Source organism: Monodelphis domestica, chromosome 1, assembly GCF_027887165.1.
Source record: "Monodelphis domestica isolate mMonDom1 chromosome 1, mMonDom1.pri, whole genome shotgun sequence".
In the NCBI taxonomy this organism is placed as follows: domain Eukaryota; kingdom Metazoa; phylum Chordata; class Mammalia; order Didelphimorphia; family Didelphidae; genus Monodelphis; species Monodelphis domestica.
This window is the reverse complement of record NC_077227.1, coordinates 304280243-304302097: the sequence shown is the minus strand read 5'-3', so window position 1 is coordinate 304302097 and position 21855 is coordinate 304280243. Positions and strand designations below refer to the sequence as shown.

The window sequence follows — 21855 nt, the reverse complement described above, 5'->3', positions numbered from 1 at the left end:
CACAGACTAATCTGAGGACCTTGCTGACTAAGCTCCAAGGACAAAAGGCTACAACAATCTACAATTGAGGCAATTGAGAAGCCCAGCTTTTTTTCAGCTACTACAGCCAGCTGGAAAAGATCTGACCTTAGGCTTCATTAATACCATCAGCCTAGCCTGGTCAATCAGCAAAGCAGAGAAGAAGCCACTTCAGGGTAGAAAAGTCCAGACCCACAGATTCAGCAAATAATAAGGGGACCAAGACTACAGGCAATCACAGGGGGGAAGGAAATTGGAAAATATGAATTAACAACAGAAAAAGCAGAAAGAAATTACAATCGACAATGTCTATTCAGGCAATGAACAAAGAGTAAATGGAAGAAAGGAGGATCAAGGAACACCAAGCAAAAACACAGAAAGTCCAGCAAATTGTACAAAGGCTTTGGAAGAACTCAAAATTCAAAAAACAATTAAGAGAGGCTGAATACAACTGGGGAAAGAACTTAAAAAGCAAAATAAGTCATCTAGAAACAGAAAACAGTGTCTTAAAAGCCAAAATTAATCAGCTTGAAAATGAAGCAAAGGAGCTGAAAGATCAGGAGGAGGATGACAAAAAAGCTAGGGATGAAATCCAGTCTTTAAAACTAGAATCCTACAATTAGAAGCAAATGACTTCATGTGGCAGCAGAAAACTATAAAACAAAGTCAAAAGAATGAAAAAATGAGGCATATGAAGCACCTCATTCACAGAACAGAAGATTTAGAAAATCATTCCAGGACAGACAACTTAAGAATCATTGGCCTGCCAATCATGACAAAAGAAAAAACCTGGAATCCACAGATCACCCCCTATACTTAATCCTCAATTGACAATACCCAGGAATGTTATAGCCAAATTCAAGAACTACCAAACCAAGGAAAAAATATTACAAGCCACTAAGAAGAAGTTATATAGATACCATGGAACTAGAGTGAGGATAACACAGAATTTGGCTGCATCTACACTGAAGGACCAAAAGGCATGAAATATGATATTCTGGAAAGCAAAGGAACTTGGTCTACAACCAAGAATCAACTACCCAGAAAAACTGACTATATTCTTACAGGGGAAAGTATAGTCATTTAATAAAATAGAAAACTTCCAAGCATTCATAAAGGCCAGATTTGAACAGAAAATTTAATGCCCAAATGCAGAAATCAAGAGAATCACAAAAGGTAATTAAGAAATTGGCCAAAAAAACTCCAACCTTTTTAAGGAACCCATTAAGTTAAACTTATTTCTATTCCTAAAAGAAAGGAGGATATTGGTAACTCTTAAAAATTGTTTTCACCTGAGCAACTAGAAAAATTACACTTAGAGGGAACAGTGACAAACTGTAGAGGATGAAATGCCAAGACATAAATATCTATATAGATATATGTAAAATGCATATATATGTAGGTATGTATATATATATATATATATATATATAAATACACACACACAACTAGAGCTAAAATAAGGTTAATACTAAAAGAAATTTGAAAAGAAACAAAAGGGGGTAAATTTATTTGTCATACAGAAGCACATGGCAGGAGTGGGGGAAAACACCAATACACAGGAAGGGTAAAGATGCAGGGAATATTAATTCTTACTTGCATTAAAATTGACTCTAAGAGGGTAGAACAATCAGATTCATTGGGTCAGATAATTGATTCATGCCATATAGAGATATAGAAGGGTAACAAACACACTGTTGGGGAGGGAAGTAATACAAAGGAGGGAGAGTGGGGGGATAGATTAAAAAGATCCTAAAGAAAAATAAGAGGGGAATAAGAAGTGAGGTAGGAAAGGGAAGCAAAATAAGAGTGGGAAATAGGGGGACTGATTAAAAACAAAACAATTGTGTAGAAGGAAATAGTGAAAGAAGAAAGGGCAGGACCAGGAGGAGAAATCAAAATACTGAGAAACACACAGCTGGCAATCATAATTCTGAATATGAATGGAATGAACTCACCCATAAAACACAATCAAATAGGAGAGTGGATTAATAACCAAAATCCTGCCATATGTTGTCTACAAGAAGTACACATGAAGAAGGTAGACACACACACAGGGTAAAGGTAAGTGGATAGAACAATATCTGTTGGGCATCAACTTATAAAAAGAAGACAGGAGTTGCAAGCATGATATCTGACAAAACCAAAGTAAAAATAGATCTAGTTAAAAGAGATAGGGAAGGTAATTACATCCTCATAAAAGGCAATATAGACAATGAGGAAATATCAGTACTAGACATGTATGCACCAAATGGCATAGCATCCAAATATCTAAAGGAGAAACTACTAGACCTGAAGGATGAAATAGTTCGTAAAACTATACTAATGGGAGACCTGAACCATCTTCTATCAGATCTAGACCAATCAAATCAATAAATAAATAAGAAAGAATTAATAGATGTGAATGGAATCTTGAAAAAATTAGTAAGTAGATATGTGGAGAAAAATAATAAGGGACAAAAAGGAATACACCTTCTTTTATTAGAGCATTAAAACATTACAAAAAAGTGCAAAGGAGCAGAAATAATAAATACAACCTTCTTAGATCATAATGCAATAAAAATAATAATTAGTAAGGGTACATGGAGAGGTAAATCAAAAATTAATTGGAAATTAAACTAATTTTCCAAAATCAGTTAAAGAACAAATCATAGAAACAATTAATAAATTCATAGGAAAAAATGACAATGATGAGACATCCTTTCAAAACCTATGGGATGCAGTCAAAGCAGTACTCAGGGGGAAATTCATATCCTTGAGTTCATATATTAACAACTTAAAGAGGGCAGAGGTCAATGAATTGAGCATACAAATTAAAGAACTAGAAAGTGAACAAATTAAAAATCCACAGATGAAAACTAAATTAGAGATCCTAAAAAACAAAGTATAAATTAATAAAATCAAACAACAATTGAATTAATAAATAAAACTAGAAGCTGGTACTTTGGAAAAACAAATAAAATAGACAAAAACTAGTCAATCTAATTTAAAAAAGGAAAGAAGAAAACCAAATTGACAGAATGCAAGATAAAAAGGGAGACCTGACCTCTAATGAAGAGGAAATTAAGGCAATCATTAAAAACTATTATGCCCAATTATATAGCAATAAATATTTTAATCTAGGTGATATGGATGAATAATTACAAAAATATAAATTGCCTAGATAAACAGAAGAAATAGAATACCTAAACAACCCCATAATAGAAAAAGAAATTGAACAAGTCATCAAATAACTTCCTAAGAAAAAATCCACAGGACCAGATGGATTCATAAATGAATTCTATCAAACATTCAAAGGACAACTAATATTATATAAACTATTTGACATAATAAGGAAAGAGGGAGTTCTACCAAACTCCTTTTATGACACAAACATGGTACTAATTCCAAAGCCAGGCAGGCCAAAAACAGTGAAAGAAAATTATAGATCAATCTCCCTAATGAATATAGATGCAAAAATCTTAAATAGGATACTAGCAAAAAGACTCCAGCAAGTGATCAGAAGGGTCATCCACCATGATCAAGTAGGATTCATACCAGGGATGCAGGGCTGGTTCAATATTAGGAAAATTATCCACATAATTGACCACATCAACAAGCAAACCAACAAGAACCACATGATTATCTCAATAGATGCAGAAAAAGTCTTTGATAAACTACAACACCCATTCCTACTAAAAACACTAGAAAACAAAGGAATAGAAGGTTTGTTCCTAAAAATAATAAACAGTATATATCTAAAACCATCAACTAATATCATCTGCAATGGGGATAAACTAAATCCATTCCCATTAAGATCAGGAGTGAAACAAGGATGCCCATTATCACCTCTATTATCTGACATTGTATTAGAAACACTAGCAGTAGCAATTAGAGAAGAAAAAGAAATTGAAGGCATTAAAATAGGCAAGGAGGAGACCAAATTATTGCTCTTTGCAGATGACATGATGGTCTACTTAAAGAATCCTAGAGATTCAACCAAAAAGCTAATTGGAATAATCAACAACTTTAGCAAAGTTGCAGGATACAAAATAAACCCACATAAGTCATCAGCATTTCTATATAATTCCAACACAGCTCAGCAGCAAGAACTAGAAAGAGAAATCCCATTCAAAATCACCTTAGACAAAATAAAATACTTAGGAATCTATCCCCTGAGACAAACACAGGAACTATATGAACACAACTACAAAACACTTTCCACAAAACTAAAACTAGACTTTAACAATTGGAAGAACATTAACTGCTCATGGGTAAGATGAGCCAATATAATAAAAATGACCATCCTACCCAAACTCATCTATCTATTTAGTGCCATACCCATGGAACTTCCAAAAAAAATTTTTTTTATTGATTTAGAAAAAACCATAACAAAGTTCATTTGGAAGAATAAAAGATCAAGGATATCCACGGAAATAATGGAAAAAAAATACAAAGGAAGGGGGCCTTGCAGTCCCAGATCTCAGACTCTATTATAAAGCAGCGGTCACCAAAACAATCTGGTACTGGCTAAGAGACAGAAAGGAGGATCAGTGGAATAAACTGGGGGCAAGCAACCTCAGCAAGACAGTATATGACAAACCCAAAGATCCCAGCTTTTGGGACAAAAATCCACTATTTCATAAAAACTGCTGGGAAAATTGGAGGACAGTGTGGGAAAGATTAGGTTTTTTATCAGCACGTCACACCCTACACCAAGATAAATTCAAAATGGGTGAATGACTTGAACATAAAGAAGGAAACTATAAGAAAATTAGGCGAACACAGAGTAGCATACATGTCAGACCTTTGGGAAGGGAAAGACTTCAAAACCAAGCAAGACTTAGAAAGAGTTACAAAATGCAAAATAAATAATCTGGAATACATCAAATTAAAAAGTTTTTGAACAAACAAAACCAATGTAACCAAAATCAGAAGGGTAGCAACAAATTGGGAAACAATCTTCATAAAAACCTCTGACAAAGGTTTAATTACTCAAATTTACAAAGAACTAAATCAATTGTACAGAAAATGAAGCCATTCCCCAATTGATAAATGGGCAAGGGACATGAATAGGCAGTTTTCAGCCAAAGAAATCAAAACTATTAATAAGCACATGAAAAAGTGCTCCACATCTCTTATAATCAGAGAGATGCAAATCAAAACAACTCTGAGGTATCACCTCACACCTAGCAGATTGGCTAACATGACAGCTATGGAAAGTAACGAATGCTGGAGGGGATGTGGCAAAGTGGGGACACTAATTCATTGCTGGTGGAGTTGTGAATTGATCCAGCCATTCTGGAAGGCAATTTGGAACTATGCCCAAAGGGTGATAAAAGACTGTCTGCCCTTTGATCCAGCTATAGCACTGCTGGGTTTGTACCCCAAAGAGATAATAAGGAAAAAGACTTGTACAAGAATATTCATAGCTGCACTCCTTGTGGTGGCCCAAAATTGGAAAACGAGGGGATGCCCTTCAATTGTGCAATGGCTGAACAAATTGTGGTATATTTTGGTGATGAAATACTATTGTTCTAAAAGGAATAATAAAGTAGAGGAATTCCATGGAGACTGGAACAACCTTCAGGAAGTGATGCAGAGCGAAAGGAGCAGAACCAGGAAAACATTGTACACAGAGACTGATACACTGTGGTACAATAGAAGGTAATGGACTTCTCCATTAGTGTCAATGCAATGTCCCTGAACAATCTGCAGGGATCTAAAAATCCCCTCTTGCTCCTCCTACCTGAGCCAGGCGCCATGTGTGGAGGGCGTGTTTTGTATTTTCCTTTTCATCTCAAGGGACACAACACAGCAGCCCTGGGTTTTTTGGAGATTGCCAGGAGAAAAAGATTACAAAGATCCAAATACACTAATAACAATGGGTCGAGGCTATGCTTGTGTTTCCACAGATAATGGAGACATCTGGACTCCCAGTAAGCATCTCAGACCTTGGAGAGGTCTAGTTCCAGATGCAAGGGGAGCAGAGAAGTAGACTGACCATTGCATCACCTCACTGGCATCCCGAGACCAGGAAGAGAAGCAGATGTACATTGCTACTGTACCCTGTCAGCTACTTCCTGAACACGCTCAAGGCACTGGGATCGAGGTCATCACTGGTGAATGCACACACACCAAAAACTGACATTGCATTACTTCTAATGACATTCACTGTTTTCACAATGATGAACATTTGTCATGCTGAAGTCTATTGGTCCATCATACCTAAACCTCCTATATTAAGAATGTTAACTTGCATGGACAAGCCCCCACTTGTATACGTTAATGATACAGAATGGCTACCACACCCTGTTCTAGCCAAAATTATCCTGCTGGAATCCGAAGGGGCACTTTACAACTATTCAGGATCTACTGTGTATCCTCCATTTTGTATAACTTTTAAAAATTCTTACATAGGAAATTCTTTCTGTATACCTCGCAGACATCAAGCTTGGATTGTAAAAAATGCTAGTGACAACATTCATGTGGGAATCGGTATGGGTATGACAGGAAAAGGAGATGAGACACCATGTAAATTGTCTAAAAAATAGCCATCCAGCAAATAGGTACTTATGTCCAAACCAGGTAAGTATGGTGGATGAGGATTTGTCATGGACAGATTGTTCTGTCCAATCTCCCAGAAAGGTTAAAATGCCAGCAACCTTGGACTTTAACATTTATAATTGAGGACCCAGAATACTTTGTTGTAATTCTGAACAATTGACACGTTTAGACAAATATACCGAATATGAGAAATGGCATATGCCATGCAATGAACTTCAGAGAATTGAGGGCTTGCTAGAAGTTGATATGGTGGGTCCTTGACTTGCTATTGAAGCAGGTCCCATACAGAATACTCAATGGAAAATAGTGGCTGCCACACAGCCGATATATAAATTTAAGGTCAATATAAAGAACTTAGGTCTTAATTTTGAGTATGACAGTCACATCAATGTCACTGCATGTGTATTTGCTCCATATGTAATGTTATTGGGTAATAATCTTCAAATTTTTAAGAACGAGCAAGGACTCTATGAGATTAAATGCATCAGATGTCACCTACATCATTGCATTAGTCCTAGACACCAGGATTCATATGTAGCCATTATGTACCAACCGCAACCGGTATGGTTACCGGTAAATCTCACGGAGACATGGGCATCTATGCCTACTGTACACATTATTCAAAAGGCATTTGATAAGATTGTGCACCGCTCCAAAAGAATGGTATTAGCTGTCATAGGTGCAGTAGTTTCCATCATTGCCATGATCACATCATTGACCACGGCAACATTGGCATTAATGTCTTCTATTCAGAACCACAAGTGTATACAAGAAATGGTATCTAATTCTTCTAAATTATGGCATACTCAGCAAAGTATTGACTTAGCTTATAGAGATGAGCTAGAAAGTTTAAAAGATGCTCTATTTTGGTTAGGAAAAGAGGTTGAAGATTTCAAGAATTGCTTATCCTTGTCATTTTAATCAAACAGGTTATTGTATCACACCCTTGTCATATGACAATGTGTCATATGAATGGCAGACAATTGTTCAGCACATCAAGGGTGGTTGGGGAAGTCATAACAGCACATTGGATATTATTAAACTACAACAAGAAATTAATAAATTAGACCAAATTGTGAATGAACAGGAAGCTGCAAACATAGCTTCCAATTGGGAAGAAACTTTCTCTTCCCTGGATCCTAGAAATTGGTTTGGTAAAACTAACTTAACCAGAATTGTTACTATCATACTATTCATACTCTTGGGTATTGGTTTGATTATGCTTTGCAGAAGAAGTTGCAAAAATAGAGCATATATCTGAGGCATGCAGCCAGAATTGGCATGATCTCATCATTCTTGACACTTGTTACGTGAGAATATTGAGATGGAAGCAATCGATGTGTGACATACAGGAAAATAATGATGCTTTTTTCACCAAATAATTTTTTTTAATTTTTAAACATTATTTTATTTGGTCATTTCCATACATTATTCACTGGAAACAAAGATCATTTTCTTTTCCTCCCCTCCCCCCCCACCTTTCCCTCTCCCATAGCCAACGCACAATTCCACTGGTTATCACATGTGTTCTTAACTCGAACCCATTTCCCTGTTGTTGGAATTTGCATTATACTGTTCATTTAGAGTCTCTCCTCAGTCTTATCCCCTCCAACCCTGTAGTCAAGCAGTTGTTTTTCATCGGTGTTTTTACTCCCACAGTTTATCCTCTGCTTGTGGGTAGTATTTTTTAGATCCCTGCAGATTGTTCAGGGACATTGCATTGACACTAATGGAGTAGTCCACAACTTCGATTGTACCACAATGTAGCAGTCTCTGTGTACAACGTTTTTTTGGTTCTGCTCCTTTCGCGCTGCATTACTTCCTGGAGGTTGTTCCAGTCTCCATGGAATTCTTCTACTTTATTATTCCTTTTAGCACAATAGTATTCCATCACCAACATATACCACAATTTGTTCAGCCATTCCCCAATTGACGGGCATCCCCTTGTTTTCCAATTTTTGGTCACCACAAAGAGTGCTATGAATATTCTTGTACAAGTCTTTTTCCTTATTATCTCTTTGGGGTACAAACCCAGCAGTGCTATAGCTGGATCAAAGGGCAGACAGTCTTTTATCACCCTTTGGGCATAGTTCCAAATTGCCTTCCAGAATGGCTGGATCAATTCACAACTCCACCAGCAATGAATTAGTGTCCCCACTTTGCCACATCCCCTCCAGCATTCGTTACTTTCCATAGCTGTCATGTTAGCCAATCTGCTAGGTGTGAGGTGATACCTCAGAGTTGTTTTGATTTGCATCTCTCTGATTTTTTTTTTAAACCCTTACCTTCCGTCTTGGAGTCAATACTGTGTATTGGCTCCAAGGCAGAAGAGTGGTAAGGGTAGGCAATGGGGGTCAAGTGACTTGCCCAGGGTCACACAGCTAGGAAGTGGCTGAGGCCGGATTTGAACCTAGGACCTCCCGTCTCTAGGCCTGGCTCTCAATCCACTGAGCTACCTAGCTGCCCCCCATCTCTCTGATTATAAGAGATGTGGAGCACTTTTTCATATGCTTATTAATAGTTTTGATTTCTTTGGCTGAAAACTGCCGATTCATGTCCCTTGCCCATTTGTCAGTTGGAGAATGGCTTCATTTTCTGTACAATTCATTTAGTTCTTTATAAATTTGAGTAATTAAACCTTTGTCAGAGGTTTTTATGTTTCCCAATTTGTTGCTACCCTTCTGATTTTGGTTACATTGGTTTTGTTTGTACAAAAACTTTTTAATTTGATGTATTCAAAATTATTTATTTTGCATTTTGTAACTCTTTCTAATTCTTGCTTGGTTTTAAAATCTTTCCCTTCCCAAAGGTCTGACATGTATACTATTCTGTGTTCACCTAATATTCTTATAGTTTCCTTCTTTGTGTTCAAGTCTTTCACCCATTTTGAATTTATCTTGGTGTAGGGTGTGAGGTGTTGATCTAAACCTAATCTTTCCCACACTGTCCTCCAATTTTCCCAGCAGTTTTTATGAAATAGTGGATTTTTGTCCCAAAAGCTGGGATCTTTGGGTTTGTCATATACTGTCTTGCTGAGATTGCTTGCCCCCAGTCTATTCCACTGATCCTCCTTTCTGTCTCTTAGCCAGTACCAAATTGTTTTGATGACTGCTGCTTTATAATAGAGTCTGAGATCTGGGACTGCAAGACCCCCTTCCTTTGTATTTTTTTTTCCATTATTTCCGTGGATATCCTTGATCTTTTGTTCTTCCAAATGAACTTTGTTATGGTTTTTTCTAAATAAGTAAAAAAAAATTTTTGGAAGTTCAATGGGTATGGCACTAAATAGATAGATGAGTTTGGGTAGGATGGTCATTTTTATTATATTGGCTCGTCCTACCCATTAGGAGTAAATGTTCTTCCAATTGTTCAAGTCTAGTTTTAGTTTTGTGGAAAGTGATTTGTAGTTGTGTTCATATAGATCCTGTGTTTGTCTCAGGAGATAGATTCCTAAGTATTTTATTTTGTCTAAGGTGATTTTGAATGGGATTTCTCTTTCTAGTTCTTGCTGCTGAGCTGTGTTGGAATTATATAGAAATGCTGATGACTTATGTGGGTTTATTTTGTATCCTGCAACTTTGCTAAAGTTGTTGATTATTTAGATTAGCTTTTTGGTTGAACCTCTAGGATTCTTTAAGTAGACCATCATGTCATCTGCAAAGAGCAATAATTTGGTCTCCTCCTTGCCTATTTTAATGCCTTCACTTTCTTTTTCTTCTCTAATTGCTACTGCTAGTGTTTCTAATACAATGTCAAATAATAGAGGTGATAATGGGCATCCTTGTTTCACTCCTGATCTTAATGGGAATGGATTTAGTTTATCCCCATTGCAGGTGATATTAGTTGATGGTTTTAGATATATACTGTTTATTATTATTAGGAATGACCCTTCTATTCCTATGCTTTCTAGTGTTTTTAGTAGGAATGGGTGTTGTAGTTTATCAAAGGCTTTTTCTGCGTCTATTGAGATAATCATGTAGTTCTTGTTGGTTTGCTTGTTGATGTGGTCAATTATGTGGATAGTTTTCCTAATGATGAACCAGCCCTGGATCCCTGGTATAAATCCTACTTGATCATGGTGGATGACCCTTCTGATCACTTGCTGGAGTCTTTTGGCTAGTATCCTATTTAAGATTTTTGCATCTATATTCATTAGGGAGATTGGTCTAAAATTTTCTTTCTCTGTTTTTTGCCCTGCCTGGCATTGTGATCAGAACCATGTTTGTGTTATAAAAGGAGTTTGGTAGAACTCCCTCTTTGCTTATTATGTCAAATAGTTTGTATAGTATTGGGATTAACTGTTCTCTGAATGTTTAATAGAATTCAATGGTGAATCCATCAGGCCCTGGGGATTTTTTCTTAGGAAGTTCTTTGATGGCCTGTTGGATTTCTTTTTCTGATATGGGATTATTTAAGAAATCTATTTCTTCTTCTGTTAGTCTAGGCAATTTGTATTTTTGTAAATATTCATCCATATCACCTAGGTTGATATATTTATTGCCATATAGTTGGGCAAAATAGTTTTTAATGATTGCCTTAATTTCCTCTTCATTGGAGGTGAGGTCCCCCTTTTCATCCTTGATGATGTTAATTTGCCTTTCTTCTTTCCTTTTTTAAATTAGATTAACCCGTACTTTGTCTATTTTGTCTGTTTTTTCAAAGTACCAGCTTCTAGTCTTGTTTATTAGTTCAATAGTTCTGTCACTTTCGATTTTTATTAATTTTTCCCTTAATTTTTAGGATCTCTAGGATGGTTTTCTTCTGAGGGGTTTTAATTTGTTCGTTCTCAAGTTTTTTGATTTGCATTTCCAATTCCTTGATCTCTGTTGTCCCTAATTTGTTAATATATGCACTCAGGTATATGAATTTTCCTCTAAGTACTGCCTTGGCTGCATCCCATAAGGTTTGAAAGGATGTTTCACCATTGTCATTTTCTTCAATGAAATTATTAATTGTTTCTATGATTTCTTTTATAACTATCCAATTTTGGAGTATCATGTTATTTAATTTCCAATTAATTTTTGATTTGGCTCTCCATGTACCCTTGCCGATCAATATTTTTATTGCCTTTTGATCTGAAAAGGCTGCAGTTATTATTTCTGCTTTTCTGCATTTCAGTGCCATGGTTCTGTGACCTAGTGTATGATCTATTTTTGTAAATGTGCCATGTGGTGCTGAAAAGAAGGTGTATTCTTTTTTGTCCCTATGTGTTTTTCTCCATATGTCTATTAACTCTAATTTTTCTAAGATTTCATTCACCTCTTTTACCTCTTTCTTGTTTATTTTTTGGTTTAATTTATCTAAATTTGATAGTGGTTGGTTCAAGTCTCCCTCTAATATGGTTTTACTGTCTATTTCCTCCTTCAATTCTCCTAGTTTCTCTATTAAAAATTTGGATGCTATACCATTTGGTGCATACATGTTGATTAGTGATATTTCCTCATTGTCTATACTCCCTTTTAGCAGAATATATTTACCTTCCCTATACCTTTTGATCAGGTCTATTTGTGCTTTGGCTTTGTCAGATATCATGATTGCAACTCCTGCCTTCATTCTATCAGTTGAGGCCCAAAAGGTCTTACTCCAACCTTTAATTCTAACCTTGTGAGTGTCAACCCGTCTCATATGTGTTTCTTGAAGACAACATATGGTAGGGTTTTGGGTTCTAATCCAATTTGCTATTTGTCTATGTTTTATGGGTGAGTTCATCCCATTCACGTTCAAAGTTATGATTGTCATTTGTGGATTCGCTGGCATTTTGATATCTTCCCCTAGTTCTGACCTTTCTTCTTTAGCTTTCTCCTTTTGAACCAGTGATTTACTTTAGGTCAGTCCCCCTAGTCCCCTCCCTTGTGATGCTTCCCTTTCTAGCCCCTCCCTTTTTATGCTCCCTTCCCCTCCCCCCTCTCCTTCCCTCCATTTTTATACTCCCTCCCCCCCCCTTAATTTTCCTTTCTTTCTTGCCCTAATGGATAAGAGAATTCAGGATCCCACTGGATCTAGATGTTCTTCCCTCTCAGATTTGATTTCACTGAGAATAAGGTTTAAGTAATTCCACTTCACGCTCTCTTCCTCTCCTTCTCATATGAGAGTTCTTCCCCTCCCCTTCCCATGTTTATCTTTATATGGGAAAGATTATTCTATTGAGTCCCCCCCCTATTTCTTGAAGTTAATCTTAGTATTATCGACGGTTGCCCCCTCCCTTTTCCTTTCTTTGCCCCCACTTTCCCCAAATCTTCTTAATGCCCCAATCTTTCCCTATGCATGTTTCTTCTAACTACTCTTATAATGCTACAATTTATGAGAGTTACACAAAACATTTTCCCCACATATTAATATATATATATATATAATTTGATGTAAATGTAGTCCTTATAGAAGAGAGTTTGATTTAAAGAAAAAGATAAGAATTATCTCCTTTTCCCTTTCTTTCATATTTACCTTTTCATGTTTCTCTTGCTTTCTGTGCTTGGATACCGAACTTTCCACAGAGCTCTGGTCTTTTCTTAGCAAATGCTTGGAAATCTTCTATTTTGTTGAATGCCCATACTTTCCCCTGGAAGTATATAGTCAGTTTTGCTGGGTAGTTGATTCTTGGTTGAAGACCCAGCTCTCTTGCCTTTCTAAATATCATGTTCCATGCTTTGCGGTCTCTTAGTGTGTTAGCCTCTAAGTCATGTGTGATCATTATGGGAGCTCCCTTATATCTGAAGCTCCTCTTCTTGGCTTCTTGTAGGATTTTCTCCTTTTCTTGGAAGCTCTTGAATTTGGCAATTACATTCCTAGGGGTTGTCTTCTGGGGATTTAGTATAGAAGGTATTCTATGAATCCTTTCTATTTCTATTTTGCCCCTTTGCTCCAGAACGTGGGGGCAATTTTCTTTTATAATCTCCTGTAGAATAATATCCAGTTTATTGTTTATCTCTGTTTTTTCTGGGAGACTGATAATTTAGAGGTTTTCTCTTCTCCCTCTGTTTTCGAGATCGGTGACCTCAGTGAGATATTTTATGTTTTCTTCTTATTCATTAATTTTTTGGGTTTGCTTTATTGAATCTTGCTGTTTTATCATCTCGCTTTCTTCGAGTTGCTTGATTCTGGTCGTTAGGGACTGGTTTTGCTTTTCAGCTTTATCTGCCCTTCTATTGGATACTTCGAGTTCTTTTTTCCAATTGAGCAGTCTTATCTGTCAGACTGTTGATCTCTTTCTCCCATTTTTCTTTCCAGGTTTCCAGAGATCTTCCAGAGCTTGTTGATAGTTTCCATTTTGGGAGGCATGTTCTGATTTTTTTTTGGATTTCCTCCTCATTCTCCTCTTTTCCTTGGGTACTTCCACCATAAAAGTTTTCAATAGTCACCTTTTTCCCTTTCTTCCTGGAGGCTTGATTTTGGGCCATGTGAGCCATACCTTTGGTGGTTTTATTCCCCTTCCCTTTTTGGTCTGGGGTCTGGGTTATATGGGCGGTTTTTCTGTGAATTTAGGTTGCTTCAGACTAGTTCTTCCCAGCCTCCAAGGTTTCTTAGAGTGCTGGGTCCCTGATCACAGCCACACTGCCCAGGTGTTCAGCTCTGCCCAGATAATCAGTGTGTGGTCCTCCCCTGATGTTTAGCTCCGCGGAGATGTTCAGCTGAGCCACCCCAAGTATAGCTTCGCTGACCCCCGTAATCAGAGCCGGGTTCTCCAGTGAAACCGCCCTGAGACATTTTTTCCTGGCAGTCCCCAGATCCCAAGGACCTTGGAGTGCCCCCCCACCAGACAGAGACGCTCCCCACTCACTCACTATCCTGGTGAGCTCTCAGGTAGCTCACTCTGGTTTGGTGGAGGAGGTGGGGTGGGGGAAGGGCAACTCAGTTCACTTTTCTGTGCAAGCTTTTCCTCCTTCTTATTATAGTGTGGAAATGTTCAAACCCCACGTACCTTCTCCTTTGTGGAATACTGGGGAGTCCTGTTCCGCCAAAGGTGATTTTTATGCTCCTTTGATGTAGTCTGTTTCCTTAGGTGCCGGGGAGAGGAAGCGTGTGGCATCTAGATTGCAGCCATGATTACCCGGAAGTCCTTTTCACTAAATTCTTAATATATATTAAAGATGCCAATATATTTGGTATGTCATATACTTGATCCTCCAAAATTGCTCAGAGAGGATGGTTTTTCTCTCTCAAAAAAAAAAGAAGAATCTTAAAGATGTCAGTATTTTCATTTTATAGAACACTTTTGATTCACTTTCAGTTATTTAATTTTGATTATTCTTTTGCACAACTATTGCCAAAATTCTTAGTACATGGGAAGTACTGTTAATGCTCTGATCCCGGGTTATAAAGGTGCAAGAATTTTACTGTTGCAGACACCCGAAAATCTGAGACTACAAGAACATGACAGCATTTGTTAAATTTCAGATGACTATTCTGGAAAGTGATGTCTGATTGCATGAAAAGGGAATCATAATGAATATCTCATTATGAACCAGACAACCATAGCCACCCACAGATGCATATTCCATATGAGATGGATGTTTTAGGTTGGGGATGCAGGGATGCGGTGCTTTGACACTCTCATTCACAGATTGTTCTTCCATTAAACTTCCAACCAGTTTTCTATGTGGCAGGCATCTGGAAGCTCACACACATATCCCTGAGATGCAGAATCAGTACAAGAGAAGGGAAGGATTTATCATTCATCTCCAGAGATAGTCTTTTTGTTAACCGTTGTAAGATCTGACAACTTCTTATAGTCCTGACTTGTGAAGGGTGGCATGATTGACTAATGCACATGTCCTGTGAGCCATAGAACTTCTACCTCATCAAACCAGGATCATTAGAGTGAAAAATATTTTCTTAATATTTTTTATCATTGCTAAGACTGTTACACTTATTTTGATAAGTAGATAAGAAGATCAGTTTTATTTTTTAGATTTATCACTAAGTCACTTTTTGCTGATGATCACACTTGATTTTTGCATTTAAGTTTTATAATCTGATTTGGTTTTCACTTTTGAATCAGGATTTGATTATGCACCACTATGTTTGTATTTGTTAAAGCTATAATTTTTTTACACTTTTAATATTGCATATCTTTGTTTTTATGTTAAACAAAAAGGGGGAGATATAACAGTCCACACCTGTGTATGCACAGGGGAAATAATTAATCTGTAAGGATTGTCTTAGGAAAGCGCATGCTCAGTCCTGCGCATGGCAAGAAAGGCATTGACCTTTGATCCCAGCATTCCTAAGGTTTAGGCGCGAACTCAGGTTTCTTTGTGCTCACCTGAGACAATCCATGCCTCTGCCGTGTTGTAATTTTACACCTGAACCAATGGCAATCCACTGGGCCTTCATTAATATGTATTATGTACCTTTGCATCTCAATGCCAATAAATACGAGCAGCTCACAGCAAGCAAGCCCTTATTATCTTTTTCACCTGTCCCTCTCCTTCCTGGAGCTTGGACTCTGGCAAAGAGCAGCTTTCTCATGGAATTTCCTTTATCTCTGTGAAACACCTTTCCTTCTTAATCTCCTATCCTCAAGCCAGAGTGATCCATGCTCAGAGCACTGGCTCTAAGCGATCCGTGGCTTTTCTCTCAGCTAATCTCTATACTAATTTCTGACTCCCGTGTTGTTGATTTAAGGTTATCTAACTGCCTCGTGTCCTTGTGAAGTTAGGTAGCTGGAGCTTGATCTGTGTAGCTCGCTCATTGTGAATATTGTGTTGGTGTCTGCCTCTATTCTTAACCATCCCCCAAGAGTCAATCTTCTATCTTTCCTTTCTTGTAAGGGTTGTTGGACAGCATCTTATACAGATCTTATACAGAAAGAGTACCCAACAATGTAACACATGAGGGATTTTATTAACCAAACTGCAGTTTGGGGCACAGCACTAAAATTACTGGCCATGAGTCTGGGGTTTGTAGGCTTTTTTATACACTTTTGTGGCAGATGGAGTGCAGAGGAATTCCTGGGGTGGGGGGAGTGAACAGGAACACGGGGGTGTTATCAGTCCCTAGCATATACCAGGGTATGGTAACTGGTTCTTCATTAACTTGACTGAAGGGGCTCTAGGGGCAGGTGGGCAGGGAGAAAATAGGTTCCCGAGCTGGTCCTTCATTCCCTACTTTTTTTGCTTTACATGAGGAACCTTTCTCATGCGACCATATCATTATAAGGGGATTCAGCAGGAGTCAGGGTTTGATAATGCTGGTGAAGGATGGTTAGCTGGACAGTAGTAATGCATGGAACATATTCCTTAACTTGCCCTGTATGATCAGCATCACGAGGATGTAAGAGAGTAAAGGAATTTCCTGGATAATAGTCTGCCCAAGTTTCTAGGAGTACAGTGCCCATGTCATCTCCCCCCTCTCCAAATATCTAAGGGAAAAGGGGCAATAGTCTCAGTCTTCTGTAGTTTCTTCAGAACTGAGAATGGGTGTAGTGCTGTCTCTGCCTATCATCAGGAGAAGGATATTGACTGTAGGTAATGTCCAGGGCTTCAGGCTGGAATAGCTGCTGAAGTTACAGGGGCATCTGGGTGACTCCCATGAGTACTTCTACGCTAGAAACAACTAGAGCAGTGACAAGGTTACAAATGCATACAAATACATATCCCACAGGGGAGTAGCCAAAACTTGAACAGAGAGGGAAAGGCTGCAGACACAGGGTCTTTAGGGGCATGTCCTCAGTGAATGCCTAGGTCCTAGGTAGGTGGGGACCTACTTGGAGGTCTATCCCCTGATTGACAGACAGGTCACAAGGGGGCAAGCCAGCCCCTAAGACAGGAGTGTAGAAACCAGGAAGGCAGCAAAAACTAGAACACCAGATAGAAACAGAGAAAATTAGTGCAATAGTAATTGGCATTACACATTTGCATTTGGGAATCTTAGCCAACAGACTCCATCTTCAGAAATCTTCTGACAGGAAATCTTTTAGGAAATTCTATTCCTGAGTTGAAAGAATATCCTTTTGCAAAGAACACATTAACTATAAATATCTATAAACACCTGAGTAACAATATTTTACAGATGTATTCCTTTAACCCCAGATTCTGGAGGAAATTCAAGAAAGCTTTGAGCTATATATTCAAGCTCAAGATCCAAACTTCAACTGTGGTAAATTAAGGTTACAAATATAAGCCATCTAATAATAAACTTCACCTACTTCATAAAGTATGTTCCATAACAATTTAAGAATTTTCAATTATTAAGGTTGTTTGAGGAAATGGAAACTTTAATTTTACAATGTGCATTATGTGCTGATTATGGTAATTTGTCACAAAGGAAAAGGCCCAACAGGGAAATATTTCCTAATGTCCCAAGGGACACATAGTGAGGGCTTCACATACAGGCCAAAGCTATCACTGGTTCATGCCATCATTGTATCACTCAAGGATTAATAGCCTAGATGGTCAGAAAAGGTCATTCCCAGGTGAGCCCAGAATATGCCTCTGTAACCATCCCAGTTCTCTGTCCTTTCTGTATGTTGTCACCATTATATCCCAGAAACCTTCCTTTTCCTTAAAAGACAAGTCTCACCTATTTCAGCTGAGAGAATTTCTGCTTACCAGCAGTCTAGAAACAAATTTCGATGCCCTCAAACAAGCCTTTCTGATCATTTCCCCTCTCTAAGGATTCCCTAAAGTCTATGAGTCTACATTATAGCAGTTATTCTTATATATTTTGGCAATAATAAATTTATCACAATTTAGTCACAAAACCTGAACAAGAATGTTGAATTCATTAGCTCTACAGTAAATACAAATCAGGGCTAGATAAAATCCTGGCCTTTAGGCCAGAATCCCTCTAAGGATTTCAGAAAAATTCCAGAATTATTTGTGATTTTCCAAAACCTCATACATCAATTCTACATATTATCCCTAAGTTAAAGATCCAATTATGAGAGCAGAACATCTATCTGTTTTCTTTCACCTCCCTATGTGTCTCCTTCTGTCTCTCCCTCTCTCCCTCTCTCTCTCTCTGTCTTGTTTCTCTCTCCCTTCCAAACCCTCTGCTTAAAAAGCTGAACACAACTTCCATTCTTCCTTCATACTCAAGCTTTATGGACTTTAGATCAAAGTCCCCTTCTTCCAAATACAAATCCAACCTTCTCTGACTTGCTTAAGTCAAACAAACATATTGTTGGTATCACTTCAATTGCTAATCAGTAACTCAAAAGAATTCTGATTTAAAGGATTACATCATTGAAACACTGTATCTTTAGCATCATACTCATCAGTTATAAATTTCAGTTCATAGTACAAATTGGTTAACTGAGGTAACCACTGAGTATTGAACAAAATCTATGGTACACTCAGGTTTACAATGAGCTTTTGTTCACATCCAAACAATACTTAAACACAGATTTTAGCAGCAACTCACATAACAATCATAAAATTCTGAGCAAGCATTTTCACATATATGCCATTTTAAACATCCTACCCATTCCTTGGCTACTGTTTGGCACATATATCTTTATTCAGATCAAAATGTAATCAAAATATCAACCAACATATCCCCAAAATTCATGTGAGGTAACTTACCAATTACATATCACTCAACTCATTTTACCATTCTGGACATGGAATGTTTGCATTAAGATTCCGCAGCTTCAAACAAGCTTCTTGGTCAGTAGGGCTGGCAATGTTTGCTTGCTTGAGCATCTTAAAACCTCCAAAATAGAGAATTAAAATATAATCATCTTTAAGTTCTATCACACAGTGGTTGTCAACTCTTTGAGGTCCCCATTTCAGTTTCTAAGTGTGCAGCAATTATAAGCACTTCTTTCTCCTTCCTGTGTGAAAGGAAGAGGTTAATACCTTGTGAGTAATTTATCCTAAGGCTGCTTGACTCAATTTAGATTTTATTACTTAATAGCCTTGTCCCATCCTTCTTTAACCAGTGAGCTTACTACAATTTAAAAGTTTGAATGTATCAAACCCCCTTCATAATAATTTACTCTCAGTGGATTTTAGTTTGAACTCCACACTTCCAAATAACTTTGAGCAATCTTTCAGTGTGTTACCAAACTGAATTGCAAAGCATTTACCCATACTACTCTCAAACTTCTGTCTAAAGTAGAATAGAGCCTCCAGTTTAATTTTCTTTTAGATCAAATCATTGCTACATTCTTGATTAAATTCCATCAACATTATTCCAATTTATAATTTGTTGTATCCATTTCACACTAGAATTCATATTATCAACTAGTATCTCTATCAATTAGTCTTATTGAAATGGGGCACTTCATAAAATGAGTCCAGACACCCCAAAATTTAATTATTAGAATCATTATTTATTGATTAATAAAGAATCTACCAGCTGGGACAACCTTCCCTAGTAGAAGACTGTATCAGTCTGACATTATGGGATAACTTATATAGATAGGTTATAAGATATAAAGTTATTTCCTTTCACATACAGGTTCTTATTTGACAAGCAAACAAAATCTTATCACAAACATAGTTATGTGAGGTCAGTGATGAGTGGACAGTCCTCAGGTTATTCAGGGGTTGTTTACTTTAACATGTACTTAATCACTTCTCCCTAGTTCCTCAGAAACTGATTTATATTACGGGTCATCTGACGGTCACTCTCACTGACCAAGAGCCAGAACAAACAAACAAGGCCTGTTCCTTCAATAAGTCCACTAATAGCTGGTTTCCAATAGAAGACCCTCCTGACATCTGCAGATGCTGTAATACCAAAGACTATGGAATTCCAAACCAGTCCAGGAGATGACTTTCTGTTGACAGGATCTCTGCAAAGCCCTGGAAGAGAACAGCTCCCCTCCAGAAGCTGCAAGTTAGGGAAGCTGGCGTCACGGCCGGCCCATGTTCTTGGCTGTGAATGTCAGTCACCACACCCCACTGGAGCCCAACCCAGATTTCATGGAAAAGTACACAGCTTTGGCCTAAACCTGTCTCTGATTGCTCTTGTGGTTCTTGCCTTAATCATACTGGCCCTGGTTCTCCTCTGTAGGAAATGAACAGTGCCTCTGGACTGTCTACTTGCCAATAAAAAAAGAAGAAAAAATGTTACATGTTACCTGGCATTCCAGCCTGACCTCTTTGATATACCTGAAGTTCCTTTTGTTTCCCAACCTTCCTAATTGTCATCCTTTGGCTAATTAGAGTCTTGTCTGAAGCCTGCATAAGCTGTTTGACCTCTTAGAGGGTCTGTTACCTAAAAAAAATGTAGGAAGGGATTAATCTGCTTCATCTACTTTAATTTTATTTTCTTCTCTTATTGGGACTACTTCATTATGTCTTCTGGCTTCTCTTTACCATTATTGTAAGTGGAGGAAAGACACTATACTGAATTGTATTTAATCCTCATGGCAAGCCCTTCTGGATTTCAGGACTGGTCAAATTTGTCTTGTTAAGGACATACAGTTTGCATATCATATACTCTTAACCTATTTAGGTGGAAAACTTTATTCTCTTCATAATACAAATGCACACATAATTTGTATCTGAATACATATTCATCTCTACATCACAAATTCCTTCCTATTCGTTGTGCACATTATAAACAAAAAGCAATTCATATAACCTTAGTCAAAGACAACACCATTTAGAAATTTCCTCTTTTGCAAAATACCAAATTCTTGGTACTTGTATTATTAAATCCCATGCACAGATTAACCACTTTAAAATTTCTTGTGTCATATAATTTCTTGTTGCTAGTTCTGACAGCACATACATTAAAATAACATCTGATTTGAAAAATTCCAATGTTAAATTCTAGAATAAGTTCTACTCAACAACGTCTATCAATCACATTTAGACAATTCTCAAATTCACTGAAACCATTATGCATTGCAAGATCTAACAAGACAAACTTCTAACCATGAGTTTTGTTGTGCTCAATAAAATCTGGCTAACATTTCTCTTTTTCTCTCCTTTTGGGGCCCATCCAAAGGAAAAAATCATTGAACAAATATTTGCCTTTTTTGAGTGTCCAATTTAAGAATACATAGAGGCGAGACTGTGACACAGACAATGATAAACAGAAACATTCCAAAAGTAGGTGTGTCTCACCAGTTGTCTTTTCTACTCAGAATCAACCCTCTTGTTCCCTGCAGCAAAGGAGGAAGGCAGATCTGATCAGTGAACTGATAGCTTCCCGGTTGCCTCTTTTTATCATCTCTGCCTAGATTTCTCAGCAGGCCCTTGCCTTAAAATTGAAGCAAAGAGTAAAGGACTTCTGTCCATATTATGCCCTCTTTCCTGCAAAATATGTCCAATTGCCACCTGGTATTAGAATTTAGGATATAAAAAAAAAAACAATTTCTTCATTTTTTTCCCTTGA

At 37.5% G+C, this 21855-nt stretch overlaps 1 gene segment (V, D, J or C); it reads left to right on the top strand.

Moving 5' to 3' along the window:
* LOC103103780 (immunoglobulin heavy constant gamma 1-like) overlaps positions 1 to 21855 on the top strand; it is a 349593-nt gene that overhangs the window by 54555 nt on the left and 273183 nt on the right.